This window comes from Triticum dicoccoides, chromosome 2B (assembly GCF_002162155.2).
Source record: "Triticum dicoccoides isolate Atlit2015 ecotype Zavitan chromosome 2B, WEW_v2.0, whole genome shotgun sequence".
NCBI classification, from domain to species: domain Eukaryota; kingdom Viridiplantae; phylum Streptophyta; class Magnoliopsida; order Poales; family Poaceae; genus Triticum; species Triticum dicoccoides.
In genome coordinates this window covers 427,875,487-427,881,149 of record NC_041383.1, presented here as the reverse complement: position 1 = coordinate 427,881,149, position 5,663 = coordinate 427,875,487, and positions in this window count along the sequence as shown.

Sequence of the window (5,663 nt, the reverse complement as noted above, 5' to 3'; positions counted from 1 at the left end):
AAGGGTGTGTTTGGTTACATTGCCAATTGAGCCTGGCCCGGCGAGCCTGGCTCTAGTGAGCCGGTTTGAGGGGATGCAGGCGAAAAGACCCCAGATGCACATAGTTTGGTTGCTTGCATGTACCTTAGTTGCCTGAGACAACCATTTTTGACCCGGCGTTTGGTTGCCCGCATTGCATTAGGCGCACATATAACATGGTGTTTGGTTGCAACTTGCATAAGGTGTTGTCACAACTTTTAATTAGTGGTGAGCTTACCACACACAATCTGAACATGTAGTGACAGCTAGTTAAACAAATGACAGTTCATCCTAACTACTATCAAATTACAGAACAAATTATTAAGAGCCATTGGCTAAATAGGGGATAGTTCATCGGTGTTGCTACTACCAGATCTTCCTCTTCATCTTCCTCTTCTTCCGCTTCTGCTTCTATTGCTGCTGCTTCTTCCTCTTCTTCAAATCCTGCACTGACCTGTGTTAAGCCACATTGCCTCTGCCCACTCCAACCTTTTGTTCTTCCAAGCGTCATTGTCAAATGCCTCCACACCATGGCCGGAGCTAACAACATCGCCAGGCTCGACCTCTTCCTCCTCAGGCACGTGTTCATCAAAGCCCCACTGGAGGATCCAGTTATGCAGAATGCAACAAGCAAGAACAAGCTTAACCTGAGTAGAGTATGGGTGGAATGACATCCAAGATCTTAAATCTATTCTTCAGAGCTCCAAATGCCCTCTCAACAGTTACTCTAAAGCAGGAGTGTCTGAGATTAAACAGCTCCTGTGCAGTCCTAGGATAGTTCCTACCAGAGAACTCATTGAGATGATACCTAGTTTTCCTGAAGGCTGGAAGAACACCCGATCGACATGCATAGCCAGCATCTCCAAGGTAGAACTTGCCGTCGGGGATGTTGATCCCATCAGGCTGACTCATGCTGTCATTGAGAATGTTAGCATCATGCGCTGACCCCTCCCAGCCAGCCAGCACATATGTGAACTTCAGATCAAAGTTAACAGCAGCAAGCACATTCTGGCTTGTGTCGTGCCTCCTCCCCTGTATGCTGCAGAGTGTGACCTAGGAACTCTGGCAGTGACATGAGTACCATCTATTGGCCCAATGCAATCCTGAAAATGGCATCACAAGCCTGTGTTAGTGCTCAACTTGAACAATACAAGCATATCAAGCCATGAAAAGTGTATATTGTCAATGCTCACCTTGAAGTATGGATACCGTCTTGGGCTTCCGTGAATCTTGGGTGGAGTCAGGCCAAATGGTCTCCTGATCATCTTTCCTCTAAGCTCCCCAACAGCAAAAGCACCTGCTTGAAGTACCTAGAGATGGTCTCCATTGATTTCCTAAACGTGGAATGACCCCGAACCTCTGGTTATGGCCAACAACATGGAGGAACATGGCCACTTGCTCTTCCACACTGGTGTTGATGTTATCTTGTAGCAGCCCCCTGCTCCTGAAGGTCTCGACAAGCCTGACAAATGGTGCTCTTTTCATTTGAAGCATCCACAGAGCCTCGACGTCATTGCGGTCCTTGCGGTTGTAGATGTAGTTCAGATTTTGGATCCTCTCCTGTTCCTGGATAAACATTGGACCATAGCGGATCATAGGTCTCCCAACACGACAAACAACTCTCTGGTGCATGAACATGACCCATGCGTGAATCACACTTATCAGTACCGCTGCCTGGATTATCAGCCTCATCCGTGCGTCCATAACCTAGTCGGCATCGACGGTTTGTTCAGCGAGAAATCGATGCTACACCTTGCCTAACGGCCTAACACCACTGACCAAACAAAGGGGGGGAGGGGGTGCTACTTACCGGCATCGGAGACGAGGACGACATAGGGGGAGCCATGGCACAGACAAGGTCGACCAGACGGTGGCCAACAACAAGGGGAGCACCAGATCCGACGCAAACGCCGCCGCCGCCTCTAGCGCTGATCTGAAACCGCAGCCGCCGCGCCGGTGGTGAGGTAGTAGGGAGGAAAGTGGCTATGGGTGAGCGAGTAGAAAGGGGCGTGAGGCTAGATTTGGCTCCGGGACGGCGCGCCAGATTCCCCATCACCCGCCATCCCCCGTCGCCCTCGCGTCGCACCCGTCTGTGCGACCTCGCGACGCACTCAGCCTGGCTCGCGAGAAATTGCCGATGCGAGCGTTTCCAGCGAGCTAGGCTCTGGGCTTCTTTGAGAAGCGTGCGATGCAGGCCCAACAGTAAAACCAGGCAACCAAACAGGCCCCTTCCTTCCCGCGCGGGCCTGGTTGGACTCGATGCGGGCAACCAAACACGGTCCAAGTCTCAGTTTTCTGTTCTAATCTATCACTTTGGATGTTCTGGATCCACCAGATGTCTGGGTAATATAATTAATTTTGTGGGTTATAACGTGGTACGTACACCACTACTACTCGATTACTTTGGTTTATGTAATATCACTCATCGAGTCTAGCTATAGAAATGCAGAGGTACCTAAACGCCTGAACTGAATTGAGATTCTTGCAGGATTTCCTCACGAGCGAGGCGTTGGTGGCCGTAAAAGGGCTCCTGCTGGAGTGGGCCAATGGCGTGCTTCAAAGAGACGTGCTCGTGTGTGGACACTGAACGCTGATGGATCCGGTGGTTCAGCTCTCTGCACTTCACGGACAAATCACCATGGTACCCATCGTGACTAATGCAGCTCCTTGCTTAGTTTAATAAATCCATGGCAATATGTTAGTGCAGCTATGTCCTACTGTAAGTTGCTAGTTTGTCTGATTGCTCTCCCAAATCATGGCAGTTTAGTGAAGGTGCTTCAATGGCCGTACCGAGTACCAACCAAGCATGCTACAAGAAACAAATTTTTTTTTTAAGAACATGCAGGAGCGATTGCATGTCTTTTCAATTAAGAAGAGAAAGAGAGTCTCAGTACAGAGTGAGTTACACTGCGAAAACCGCCTTGCAGGCCCAGCGATTCGGGCATGCTCTAGTTCCTAGTGAATCTGGAAGGATGGCCGCCCTCTCCCCTATCATGAGTCCACAGGCGGAGCTCAGCCCTAATGAGATTTACGGTGGAGTTCGGCGGGGATATCTTGCGCTCGAAGACACGATTGTTACGCTCAAGCCAGATGAAGCGGAGCGTGGCGATGACGGTGGTATTCGTTTGTCTAATGTGCCTAACCGTCCCTGCCTCCGCCAGCTGCGGCCACCAGTCCGCTAAGCCCTCCGTGCCATCAGGTGTGAATGGGTAGACCCATGGGAAGTAGCATGCTGTACCAGACCTCGCGCGCGTAAGGGCAGCCCAGGAGCATGTCCGTGGTGTCCTTGTCTTGCTGGCAGCAGAGCTGGCAAACCCGTGTGTGTGGCAGGTTCCGCCGGGCAAGCCTATCGGCCGTCCATAACCTTGCCCGCACCACCTCATGCTCCCGAGGAAGAAAGTGGCGTAAGTATCGTGGGATGAGTACCGGCCAGCCGCGCCAAGGCGCCAGGAGAAAGCATCAGGGGAGTCGGAGAGGGCGACTGTCCGTACCTCCTCCCAGATCAGAAGAAACTCAATGATGGCAGAAACCGTCGGCGCGCCGCGAATCCCGTCAACCCATGCGTGGCCATGCAAAGCTTCAGCCACGGTTAGCTTACGACCCGCACGCCTAACATACAAGAAACAATTTGGTTAGATGATAATACATGTACGCCTCAATAGTGGTAACGACAATAGTTTTATCTGTCAGGAACGTGCACATTTCTTCTTCTAATTTCTGTAGAGATTGATTAGTGGTTGGCTTGTAATGGAAGATGTACGCATATAGTTAGATATACAAATATATAGCTATAACAATCATTTTGTTGCTATGTGTGTCCTGCTACTGCTATCATTGAATGTGTGTGCTGACGCGGCGATGGCTCCTCCTTCCTTTCTCCCTCCCCTCCCTTCCCCTCCTTCTCCTCCTCGCCTCGGCAGATCTGCTCCCCGCCCTTCCCCGGTGGCCGGCGTCCGGTCGCCCTCACCTTCATGCGTAGCTCCCCTCCCCCTATCCTCTCCTGTTTCCCCGCAGGTGGATCTCTCCCCTTCTCTTTTCTTCGCTGCCGGTTCTTGGATCTTGTTTTTGGGCGCTGCTGTCGGATGAGGAGGATTCGCGGTCTCTACCTTCCTCCCCCGGTGGTGCGGTGACCTGCTCTGGGGAGGTGGGGGTCACCTGCGCCGCCCCTCGCCCTCGTAAGTTTGCCCCCGGGGGTCGGGGCCGGCAGTTGGGGGTGCCTCCGTCGGCCGACGGCTGGCTCCGGGTCTCGCGACGTCGGCGTAGATCTGGGAAGCTTGCGTTCGCGTCCCCTGCGCCTGGTGTCTGGGGTCGTGCTCCTGATGGGGAGCTTGGAGGCTCTCCATCTCCCTTTCCGTCTCCGGCGGCGGTGGGGCCGCTGGTCGCTACGTGTACCCTAGATCCAGATCCCTGTGTAGTGGCCGCCGGTTCGCGGGCCTTCTCCCCGTGTGGGCCTGCTGGGCCTGTTGGGGCGGCGCTGGCTAGTGGGCCTCCCCCTCCCCCCTCCCTCTCTTCGGTTATCGATTTCCCCCCGCTTGTTTCTCTTGGCCCAGTTGGGTCCCCCGCCCGGTTACCGGCTCCCCGTCCCTCTCCGGCCCATTTGGCGAGTCGGGCCCAGGGGGGCACGGCTCGCTTGGGCTATATGTGGATCCCTCGCGGCTCGGTATCCCTCCTGCTAGGGTTTCCTGCTTCTGCCGCCGACTTGCGCCGCTATCGTCTTCCCATCCGTCGCATCATCAGATCCCCCCACCTCCACCCCTCCTTCTTCCTTTTGCTGCGGTGATCTCCATGGACAAGTCTAGGGGTTCCTCTTGCGAGGCGCTTTCTGGTAGCAAGCGGCGCCGCGAGGACTCCCCCGCCTCCGCGTTGGATCTGGAGCTTGAGGCCTCGCTACGCTCCAGGCTGGAGTCGGAGCATGCGGCACGCGAGCAGGCGGCTCGTGCCCGCGAGGCCCGGGCTTCGGGTCCGGAGCGGGAGCAGCACCCGGTGAAGGAGGGGGTGACTGGATCTGGCCTGCAGGGCTCTGGGTCTGGTCCCTCTCCTTCCCCGGTGTTGGATCCGTGGGAGGCGGCGGTGGCTTCTGGCGGTGGGGTGTCTTCGTCCTCGGCTTCCGTCCCGGCTCCGGGTGTTGGGCGTGGCCCGCCGGCCCCATCCCGGCCCCTACCTCCCCCTCCTCCTCGCTCTTTTGGGGCCGGACCTGGCTTTCGTCCGCCGCCTCGATCCTTCGCGGGGCCGGCGCGTCGGCCGCCTGGTCTGGCTCCTGGGGATGGGATCCTTCCTCCTCCCCCGTCGCAGCAACAATCCCGCCCCTCCTCCTCCTCCCACAACAACCCCTCAGTGCTTACTTGCTTCGCTTGCCATAGACCGGGCCACTTTCAGTCTCGATGCACCAATCCACCATTCTGCTTGATTTGTCGCTCTGATGGTCACCTCACGGTTAACTGCATGGATAGGCAGAAACCTCCCGCGGTCATCCAGTTTGGTCTGGGTCTTCCTGGCTGCTCCTTCTTCGCCTTCGATGGTGACCTGCCTGTTCGGGAGGTGGCTCCTTCGCTGTCCAACGCGGCTATTGTCTCTGTCAAAGACCAAAAGATCTCCCCCCAAACTCTGCTGGAAGGGCTTCGCATCTGGGATGTGGCTGGTTGGGA